The sequence below is a fragment of the Notamacropus eugenii genome, chromosome 4, assembly GCF_028372415.1.
Source record: "Notamacropus eugenii isolate mMacEug1 chromosome 4, mMacEug1.pri_v2, whole genome shotgun sequence".
NCBI classification, from domain to species: Eukaryota; Metazoa; Chordata; class Mammalia; order Diprotodontia; family Macropodidae; genus Notamacropus; species Notamacropus eugenii.
Genome location: NC_092875.1, coordinates 475,362,426 through 475,374,469, shown reverse-complemented (window position 1 = coordinate 475,374,469; position 12,044 = coordinate 475,362,426). Strand labels below are relative to the sequence as shown.

At 39.2% G+C, this 12,044-nt stretch overlaps 1 long non-coding RNA gene across 1 annotated transcript in view; it reads right to left on the bottom strand.

Moving 5' to 3' along the window:
• Positions 1 to 708: 708 nt before the first annotated feature.
• LOC140502117 (uncharacterized) overlaps positions 709 to 12,044 on the bottom strand; it is a 50,787-nt gene continuing 39,451 nt past the window's right edge. Inside the window, exon 3 of the long non-coding RNA XR_011966540.1 lies at positions 709 to 8,699. This is a non-coding gene — a long non-coding RNA (uncharacterized lncRNA). The remainder of the gene's footprint in view (positions 8,700 to 12,044) is intronic.

Below are 12,044 nucleotides of genomic sequence, written 5' to 3'. Positions count from 1 at the left end.
CTTTCATCTATCTTTATCTATGCTTTGTACACAGTTGTTTGCATGCGGTCCCCTTCATTAGACTGTAAGCTCCTTGAAAATAGGAACTGCTTTTGCCTTTTTTCATACCTTATCGCTCAGCAGTGTCTGGCATACAGTAGATACTTAACAAATACTATTGACTTGACTGTTAGTACTAATAACAATTAGGAATCATAAGAAAGTGCATTTTTCTTATAGCAAACTGAAAATTGACTCTATTTCCTATTCCTAGTTATCCCTATGAAAGTAAATAAACCTGAACCCTCTTGCACATCAATATGCCTTCCAGTCAAGTTCTTATCACCAACAACAATAGTATCACACCTCAATGCTCAATGTGTCATCCATGTCACGAGGACATTGAGCAGTGGCAGCTAGGATTATGTGCAGCTGGGACCCCGCGTTGCCCTGACACCATTTTCTTAGTTGTGAAAGCCCAAAAGGAACACTGAAATGATGGTCAGGTGGATTGGGCTAGCATTCCAATCAGGGTGATTGCTGCCACTGCTCCTGTGAAGCTAAAAAATGAAGTTCGCTGCATAAGGTTGTAGACTGGTCCTACTCTGAGCTCTTGTGAAGAACAGTTGGACACAGAAGACAGAGAAGTGAGTAATGCTCCTTCACCTTCCCATACCACAAGAAGGCAAGATATATTGGAACAACTCAGAAGAACCAATCCCAACCCCTCATCCCCTACTACAAATAATTCAGTGAAGATAGTACTGACCATCAAAGCAGGCAAATCACAAATGTGCATGAAGTGGCCTGGAGCTTTTGTTATGGGCTACTTCTGTGTCATAACAAACTTGGAAATCTATCTTACCAAGGCAAGAAATTCATACTGCTTTTTGTCCCAATAACTTCATTCCTTAACCCAAATTGGAGGAAATAAGAACAGAAATTGAAAGATTCCTTAAACTTGAAGAAGAAACCTGAAAGCACTGAAAAAATCTATACTTAACAGAAATGCCAAAAGTGTCACCTTTTCATGAAATGGATGGCAAAAACAATGCAGTCATCTCAAATGGTCTTAAAAGGGAGATAGGTATACTTAGATTGGAATTTCAAAATGCTCTTTTTCAATTAGATGGCAAAAATTCAATTAGACTAGGTTCTCTTAACCTTTTGGGCATCATGGATCCTTTTGCTGGTCTAGTGAGGTTTATGGATGCTTTCTCGGAACAATGTTTTCAAGTGAATAAAATAAAACACACAGCATTACAATGGGAACTAATTATATTGAAATAAAAATGCAGTTCTTCTTCCATCCATGCCATAGATTCCCTGAAATCTATCTCCTGAGCATCTGTGAATCTGAGGATAAAAATCTTTGAATTAGAACTATTAAAAACCAAAATGGAGTAACGTGGGGGGAAAAAACCATTATAGCCTATTACTATAATGAACTGTATATTCTATCATGATATTTGACCAATAGTATAAAAATATTCTAGGACATGTATGAAGAAATCTATACTGTAGCTTTTGCTATGATAAGGAACACAGGAGCTATTGAGGAATAATCCTAGGAAGAGGCATCAAATGCCATCATGGTATAAGTGCCTGGAAGAAAATATTAAAAACCCTGTGGAAAGACATTGGAAGATTACCTCATTTTTCTAACAAACATGCACAATGGAAAAATGTGAACATTGTGTCACCTAATTAGACACTAAAAAAAAAAATCATTCAGAATGGAATCCAGGAAACAGAAATATATCAACAATTTCAACAATGAAAAATAAAAGTCCGCTGGCTAATGTGATATGAGTCAAAGGACAAATACATAATTCATAATCAATTTAAGGCTATACTATAAAGGTTTGAGAAGTAAAGCACTAATAGCAACAATGAGGAAGAGGAGGAGGAGAAGAAGAAGGAGGAGATGGAGGAGAAAGAGAAGAAGAAGATATAGAAAATTTCTGGTCATCTATGTATTCCAAAGAAAGCCAACACAATAAAAGTGAAAGTTGGATTAAATGTGAAACAGAATGTGGATTTTTAATGTAATGAATGACAGAAATTTACATCAATTGAGATGACTGAAATATTAGCTACTCTGCAAAAGTGGAAAGTGGTAGAGTTGGCGAAGGCCCACAATTACTGGTTCAAAAGCTTCACAATAGTAAATGAATGACAAACAAAGCACTTTACCAGCTTCTTTTCTGCCATAAACTTAATCCCATCTTTTTCAACTGAAGAGATGATCATATATTTCTTACCTAAAGATGAGAACTGTAGCAGCCCTCCAAATATAGGCCAATGACGTGTTTATAGATGTGATGAAAAGCATTCACAGTGTGTATAGCTGAAAATCCATAAATGCATACAAGGAAAAATATGTCAGCTGAGAGGCAAAGCATGTACCAAAAAGATCAAGGAATTTAAGGAGCAACTCATTAGCAATCCAGGCACTTTTTAAACATGATACCTCAGAGCCTGTAGCATTTAGAACCCTTCACCGGTCATCACAAAGCCTTTGTCTCACTTCTGGACTCTTGGCTTCATCACGTGCTGCAATCATACAACATAGAGCCAAAAGTAGTGAAAACGCTCGTGTATTTGATGTCCATGCGGGAAACTTTTCTATTTAAATATCATCAGCACAGTAATGTCAAGTGCAATTAATAGAAAATATTAATAAAATGTTAGCATGCAATATAAAACATCTTCCAAGAAAACAATTTAAATCTGCTGTGGTGCTCTCTAGTTTTCAATCCATTATCATCAGTTCTGAGTGGCATTGAGTGTGACTTCCAAAATAATTTTACCAAAACATGCTAGTCACTTGATATATCTGTATGACTTTAAGTTAAATAGCTCACTGAAAAGTCCATTAAATTGCTTTTAGATCTCATGGAAATTTTCTCCGGTGACATAGAAATGTCACTTGGAAATTATGTAAAGTATCATTTTTTCTTTTTAAATTACTTTAATTTATTTTTTGTTACATTTTAAGTTCCAAACAGCCTCCTTTCCTTCCTCCCCACTCATCACTAGAAAAGTCCACCATTTCACACGCATGCACACACGTACACAAAAAACCCCCAAGCAAACCATACTATAAATACTTTTATCTATCTGTTCTTTCTCTAGAGGTGGATGGCATCTTCCTTTATAGATCCTTTGTAGTTGATTTGAATATTTATAATACTCAGAATAGCTTAGTTGTTCACAGTTATACTTAGAACAATGTTGTTATTACTGTATGCAGTGTTCTCTTGGCTCTACTCATTCCAGTCTTCATTATTTCTTGCAAGTCTTTCCATGTTTTTCTAAAATCAACCTGCTCCTCATTTCTTACAGTACGGTAGTATTCCATCACAATGATATACCACAATTTATTTAGCCATTTCCCAACTGATGGGCATTTTTTCAATTTCCAGTTCTTTGCCATCACAAAGAGAGCTGCTATAAATAATTTAGAACATACAGATTCTTTTCCTTTTTCCTTGATCATATTGGGAAGCAGACCCAATAGTGTTATTGCTGGGTCAGAGGATATGCCTGGTTTTAGAACTCTTTGTGCATGATCCAGATTGCTTTCCAAAGTTGTTAGATCAGTTCACAGTTTCACCAACACTGTATCAGTGAAAGTGTAAAATTCTTAACGTTTGCCAAAGAAGAGTAGGGATTGGAGGTTTGCTAACTAATACTTGGATGTCAAATTGAAACAAAAGATAAAGAGGATCTTATAAATCCATTGACCATCTCCAGCAAAGATGCATTGAGGATAAGGCTGTAAAAGGGAAAGCTGAGGGTATATATGTTAAGAGAGTGACTGGCATCCTGAACTTAAAGCCTAACTAGAAGAACAAACTTAAAGCAAATTGAGACGATCTCTCTTGTCTTTTCCAGCTTGGAAATACAGATGCCATTCATGGGCCCATTCTCAATACTGATTGGCATAGAAGTTTTTCTAACCTGGGCCAGTTAGCTCCTTCTTAGGTAGCTTGGTGACCCTCCACTCCTGGGGGCTATGGTAAACATCTTAGTGAGGGATAAAGTATAGACATTTGATTGGCTTTTACCCTACTTCAACTCAACACTCCCAAACTCAAGCAATCTCTCAGTTTCAGCCTTCAAATAGACTACAGGTGTGCCATCTCACCCAGCCAACTAATGCCGTTGTTCATTTACGTGTTTTGATCCAGTCAAACTGACAAAAATGGTTGTACAAGATGTGTGAACAAAAACCCTGTAATGTTAACAAAGCACAAGACTTCTCACCCCCTAAGCAGGTGTAGAAAGATTAATACTTCCTTTCCAAAAAGGAGGAGAGGATTGTTAGATGTTCTGTATATCTTGGAAGATAGATTCCCAAGTATTTTATACTCTCTGTAGTAATTTTACATCGAATTTCTCTTTCTGTCTCTTCTTGCTGGATTTGATTGGTATTACGTAACAATGTGGATTAAATGAATTCCTCATGTTTACACACCTACTTTGCAAACACTATGTTGTCGTTACCTTCTTTTTCTGAACACGTTTCCTCATTTTTGCTGCTAATCCTATGATGTATTTGTATTTAACTGTTTCCTCCCCAATGATTGGCATGTTACCTGAACCAAATTATAGGTTCCTTGAGAGAAGGGACTGCCCCTGCCATATATAGTAACCTCAACTATGATTCCTACAGAATAGCTGCTCAGATAAATATTTGTTGCATTGCAGTGAACTGGTATTAATGAATTGTTAGCCAAAATAAAGTAACAGCCCCAGACTTTTGCAAACCGTAGCAAGTCACCTTGTAATTGAGCTAATGGACCATGACCATGAGGTACAAGAAGATTTCCAGAAGGAGGACGATGAAAATCTAGGAGTGTTCATAAAATCAGCCATGTTTCTGAGAGATCATGACCTCAGTGAAGAAAGAGATATTCCAATTATAGTTATATCTAGGAAGGCCATGCGGCCTATGACTCATAATCTGCAGAATACAGAGAGCAGACTGTGGGTGGAATGGGGGATGTTCCAGGTCTGGTGGTGAGGGGCACATTGCCTGCAGAGCTGCATGACATTTGGTTGGTAAGGGCTGGGGAACACCAGGTCAGAAATGGAACGTTTCAGAAAGAGCAGCCACACTGAGTCAAACAGGAAGAGGAAAGCGCAGCTGACAGAATTTGAAAGTCAGCGAATTGTTAAAGACAGGGAAACCCCTTAGCAAAACCAGGAAGTAGGCTCAGTGGGTGCCAAACATAAAAGAGAGAAATCCAAATTACCCCTGACCCTTTGTGCTAACAGAAATGCACCAGGACGACCATTGAATATAAAGAGAGAATGTTGAGATTGCCCTAGCTAAAACTTTCTGCTTCCCCAGGACATTTAGGGCCCAAGAATCAATCAGTCAGTGAACTGATTAAAATCCACAATGTGCTGGGTATCGTGCTAAGCACTGGGGATACAAAAGGAGGCAAAGGGGAGCCCCAGCCTTCAAGGACCTTATGATCTAAGGTCATGCAAAGAAACACAGACAAAGCAAGGATAAGATACAGGATAAAAACAACCCTCAAGCAAAATGATCAACCCTGGCACAAGATGCTTGTGTGAGCATAAGTACCCAAGAGAATCACAAGATCACAAAGATTTAGACCTGGAAGATTTCCTGAAGGCTACCTAATTCAACACCTTGGATAAGGAAGCCATCTTGTCCAAAGTCCCACAGAGAGCAAGAATTAGAGAGTTGAGATTTGAACGCAGATTCCCTGACTAGAGCCAGTGCTTCTTGGGGCCTCAGTTTCCTCATCTGTAAAATGAGATTACAATGGCATCAACCTGTTGTGAGGATCAAGTGAGACAGTCTATTTCAAGCTGTTTGTAAACATTAAAGGTCTCTGTGAATTTGAGTTGTTATTACCATTATTAATCATTAATACAAATGTGTGTTTTTATACATTCATAGACATAGGTGTAGTTCGACACTGAAAATTTTTTTTCTAAAGAGAACAACAAGCTAGTGAGCTTTGCCTGCTGCAGTCATGGGTGACAGCGCCCAGTGAGCAGGACTTTTCCTCCAGCCGTTGCTAAGAATATTGAGGAGAAGCTCCCAAGAGGAAAATGCAATCTTGGGTCACCTCAGCTACGGTTTTTTTCAGTTGATTTAAAGTAAATTATTGCAGTGGGTCAGAATAACTAAAAACTTTAATATGTGAAAACCAGGCCATTAAACAAGGATAATGGCCAATTCCTTAACAAACCAGAACGTTCCAAGTATTCAACAGTCTAGTTAAAGAGTACTAGCGTGTGAGGCAGTTGGATGGTGGAGAGTACTGGGCCTGGAATCAGGAAGCCCTGAGTTCAAATGAGGCCTCAGACACTTACCTGTTATGTGACCATTTAGAGTCACTTAACTCTGTTTGCCTTCGTTTCCTCAATTGTAGAATTATAATAATAATAGCACCTATCTCCCAGTCACTGCAAAGATTCAGAGACAACAAGCTCAGCCCAGGGTCTGGCACAGTCGGCATTTCATAACTGTTCTTCTTTTTTCCTTTGTAGCCGGCTCTCTGATGTTTGTAGACATGAATGTTCCAGATGTGTTATTGATAGGTAGGGTCTTGGCTACAAGGCAAGATTTAAAAGGAACTAGGCAAGCTCCTTATCTCCTCCCTTCCCTTCATTGCCCTGAAATCCTGTTAGAAATTTTTTTCTTTGGGCCTAGAAGGCTTTTGGACTTCTACAGATCCTTCCATCTCTCCCCAACACTGACATCATGAGTACACAAAGAAAATCTCTCTGCACTCTCTGTGTCTCTCTTTTTCACACACACACACACACACACACACACACACACACACACACACACACACACACACACTGGGTTTTCATCCTTATGTGTTGTAGTGGGATTTGGAATCAAAGGACTTAAGTTTAAGTCCCAGCTGAGTGACCTTAAGTAAGTCACTATTTCTCTGGGTTTTAGTTCCTCTAACTGTAAAATGAGGGCATTGGATCAAGTGACCTCTAAGATATCTTTCCACTCTAAGATTATGATCTTTTGATCCTTGGTTCTCCAGGGCTCCTTGTTAGCGCTCTCTACCATACATTATAATGTACTCCATCCCTCATTCTGAATCTTTCTGGTCTGTTGTACAGAAGACATGGTTTACTTTGGCTGCAAATTTGCTCGCTTGGTATGAGGGAATATAGTGCATTCGTTGGTACACCAATCCATGACTACCAGCTTGAATCTCTCAACAAAAAACCCACAACACAGAGCAAAAGGCAACAAGAAAAAAGTGTTTCTCCCTTATGGTGAGGCAGCTCTAGAATATATCTGAAGACTGCAATAAGCCATGATCTCTGAGGGGTGATGGCCTGATGTAAAGCATCATCAGATCAAGGAATTACAGAATTTCAGTCAGAAGGAAACTCAGGGACTAGCTCGTCCAACCCAGCCATAACTGCAAAAGGATCTCTTCTACAATTATATCAAAGAAGTGGACATCCAACCTCTGTTTGAAGACTTTCAATGAGGGAACCCTCATTACTCATGCCTCCATATTCCCTACCCCCAAGGCAATCCATTCCACTTTTGAACTGCTTAATTATTAGGGAGCTTTTCATGAAATCAAGTCTAAATTTCCCTAAAAGTCAATTTACCCTTCTACCCGAAAGCCTTCCAATTACTTGAATATATCTATCATATCATCATAAGTCTTTCCTCCTGCATGCTAAATATCCTTAAGTATTCCTTTAAACCAGTCCTCATATGGCATGCTTTCAAGGCATTTCTGTAAACTGGTTATTCCTTTGTAGGTATTTTCTAATTAATTAATGATCTTCCTAAAATGTGATGCTCACATTGGTACAGAGTACTCCAGATAGAATCTGATCAAGACACAATACAGGGGGATGCTCGCCTCTTTCCTTCAGGAAACTATTACTTTTAGAGCCACCCAAGATCTCACTCATTTTCTTGGGTGTCACATCACACCGTTAACTCATTCTGTCTGTTGGTTTCTCCATCTTCTGAAAGATGAAATTACCAGGAGGTCAGTGTTAGTTGCTCTGTTTTTCAAAGAGAGAGTGTTCCACCAGGCACCTGGATAGCTGAGGTCTTCTCCCCACTATATCATGCCTTAATGTTGGCTTATGATCTATTTTTCAAGAAATACATCATCTATTTCCTTTTTTATGTCTGAGAAGTCTAACCCAATAGCACATCACTTTGGTTTCTGCCTCTATCTACCTTCATTCAAATGTTTCCCTTATTTGGTTCCTGGATTTCTGCAAAAGAGTCTATTTTCTTGATATACACCATCCACTCTACTTCACCTATTCCACATATTCGGAGTTTGGCATGCTCATCCGTAATAGAACATGCCCATGTTCTAAAAATGGGTCTCATACCACTAAGTCTCAATGATTCCTAGAAGGTCAAATTTGCTTGCATATCATTTGTACATCCTTGTTGACACTTGTTTGTGTATAGACATTGGAAAATATGACTAACTACTTAGTCCTTAGCTTTTTGTCTCCTGTGAACTTCTGGCTGTTCCAGCTGCTATCCTTGTCACATTGTAGCTACCCTCTATGGTACAAAGTCCGGTGGATCCGTATACTCAGGCAGGTTTCTCTCTCCCTTTCCTTTCCAGACATGTGACCATCCTGAATTCCCCAGTGTCCCTCAGGGTCCAGTGGTGCACGTTCACGCCTTCCCTTAAGAAATTTTCATCCTAAAGGGAACATAAAAATCAAAAATCTCTCAGAATATAAATGAACCAAAGGGCTTATTTTCTAGATATATTTGATTTACTTTATTGATTATTTCCCAGTTATGTATAAAATTTTTTAAACATTCATTTTTTAAAAATTATGAGTTCTAAATTCTCTCTCTTCCTGTCACCCCTCTTCCCCCTTAAGAGGGCAACCAATTTGATATTGATTATAAATGTGAAATCTTGCAAAAAATGTGTCCATATGAACTATGTTGTAAAATAAAACGCAGAAAAAATAAAAATAAAGTTTAAAAAGCATATTTTAATCTACATTGAGAGTTCATCAGTTCTCTCTCTAGAGGTCGATAGCATTTTTCATCATGGGTACTTGGGAATTGTCTTGGATCATTGCCTTGATCAGAGTAGCCAAATCTTTCACAATTGGTCATTCTTGCAATACTATTGTGACTTTATACGATGTTCTCATGCTTCTGCTCACTTCATTTTGCATCATTCATGTAAGTCTTCCTAGATTTTCTGAAGCCCCCCTGCTACTCATTTCTTATAGCACAATATTTTTCTGTCCCAATCATGTACCACAACCTGGTCAGCCATTCTCTGATTGATGGACATCTCCATTTCCAATTCTTTGTCACCACAAAAAGGGCTGCTAGAAATAGTCCTTTCTTCTTTTTCTTTCATCGGTTTGGAATACACATGTGGTACTCCTTGGTCAAATGGTCTGCGCAGCTTTACAGCCCCTAAAGGGGGCTGCACAGCCAATATAACTCAATGGGGCTAGTGTTAGACTAAATATCCATGCATTCTCACATGGATTTCAACAGTTGGAAAAAGGAGTCTTCAGACTCTAAGTCAGTGACCTTGGCTTTGATTCTTGGTAAAATTCTAGAGCACATAATTGAAGGAAGGATTCTATTAATCACATAGAACAGGAAGCTGTGACTATAAAGAACCAGAAGAGCTTTGCAGCATCATAGATTTAGATCTGTGAAGTCACCTCCTTCAATCCGCTGATTTTGCAGATGAGGGAACTGTAGACCACAATTTATTTTTAAATTAGATTATTTTATTTATTTTCAGTGCCAGACAATCAATCCCCTTTTTATTTAAAACAAGGTTACTGGACTGGAAGGTCAGGAGAACACCATAGATATATTTTACTTAGATTTTAGGTGTTTTAAAATCTTTCATTCTATCATTGTAGAGAAGAAGGGGAGTTATGGATTAGACAAATGGTACATAGTGGTTAAATGGCAGAATCCAAAGAATAGTCATTGATAGCTTGAAGCCATCTTAGGAGGAGGTCTTTAGTGGAGTGCCTTAGGGATCTGCACTTGGTCCAGTGTTAAGATTTTTATTGTTGACTTGAATAAAGACATAGCTGGCATATTGTCACATTTGCAGATGACACAAAGCTAATAGGAATAGCTAACATGTTGGGTCACAGCTTCAGGAACCCAAATGATCCTTACAGGTTAGATTCCTTTTATTAAGATGGTTTGTTCTACGAAGTTTGGATTCAATCGAAGGGCTGCCCTTGAGAACCTAGAGGGACACATATGACCTTGAGACTGCAGGTTCTCCACCACCCCAAGATTAGAACGTTGGACCAAATCTGCTAAGATAAACTTTAATAAGGATAATTTCAAAGACTTACTCTTGGGTTAAAGTAATAGATACCATAAGATCAAGACAGGGGAGGCATGACTAGTTATCAGTTTGTCTGGAAAAGATCTGCAGGTTCGAGTGTGCTTCAAATTCAATATGAGTCAATCGAGTGATTAGTCATGAGACTGCCTCAGATTATGTCTGATAAATCAGCTGAGGCTGGTCCCCTACGGAAAGATCAAACTTATCTGCATACTTCCAGGACTGAAAAGGACCAACACCATCTTCAAAGCTTCTTAGAAATCAGTAGCACAAATCCCGAGAATCAATGCTGGGTTAGAAGCAAAGACTTCTTTCTTATTGGCAAGGGGAGCACAAAGGGCCAAAAATAAAGGCCAATCAGCCTTTATCATCTTCAGGGGTGAGGAACCTGTGGCCTCAAGGCCACATGTGGCCTTCCAGGTCCTTGGATGTGGCCTTTACTGAGTCCAAGTTTTACAGAACAAATCCTTTTACTAAGGACCTAGAGAACCACATGTGGCCTGGAGGCCACAGGTTCCCCAGGTCTGATAGCTGTTCAATCTAGCTAATTTTCTCTTTGTAAGTCTTATTTCATATTAAAATAAATGCTGAGGGTGGGGCAGGGGATGGGAGTTAATAATTTTAAACACCTTATGGCCTTTGGCAATTATATCATTTCTGTACGTGTGTGTATATGTGTGTGTGCATGTGTGTGTGTGTGTGTATGTGTGTGTGTGTGTATGTGTGTGTGTGCCTGTGGGGAGGGAGGGTTTTGTAAGGGGCAGGCACCTTAAGTCACATTCAGGTTGCTAGAACCCTTTGGGGACCATCATCCATTCAAATCAGAGGCTTATTACCTTTCTGTTTTACACTGGATCGCTTCAGCCTAGACAGAATTAAACATGTGACATCACATTTACTTAAAGCAGAATGTAAAATAAATAACAAGGAATTTAAGCAGCAATCACTCTCAACACCCAGTTCTTTACAACTACCCGCCTTCCAACCCTAGCACTGTGTGAACTCCAGCTTCCTGTGTTAACTTGTCAGCACAGCATCTTAAATTAAAGCACAGGGGGACAGAGGGTAGACGCTTTGTCTGTTGGATGATTGGGAGAGAGAGCAGGCGAGCTGACTGCTTTGTTCCGGAACTCAGCAGGTAAACATCTGCCACTGCTTCCACTGGGAACATCAGGCCCCTCAGAGTCTCACACCGATAAGGAGAAATGCCTCCTACCACTCACATTGGCATTGACTGGGTGTAGCTAAGGGAAGTCCTCCTTTCTAGGCTGGCATGAATAAGGCCCAATTCTAAGCTCTTCTCTTCTCTCACCCTGGGGCTGATGTTTTGATTTTTGGTTTTCTCCAGTCTGCTTGTCATTCATCCACCTTCTCTGCAAAGGTCCTCCCCAGTCCTTCCAGACCTTCCCATCCTGGGAGTGCAAACGCTGATATCTCATGTTACCTAAGCACACACATGGACATCCCCCCTCTGCACATACTTTGTTTTGAAGTTCTGTTTTTCATAACCAATTCTCAAATAATTATGAATACATTGCAGTCATGTTCGGAGAATTAATTTTAAACTAGGTACTTGCTCTCACTTTTAAGGAATATTTACAAGAAGTACCATATACAGAGGGAAGGAAATAGTTGTCTTGTTGTGTTCTGCCCTACTGAGACTGTCAAATAATAATAGAGTTTATAATATAA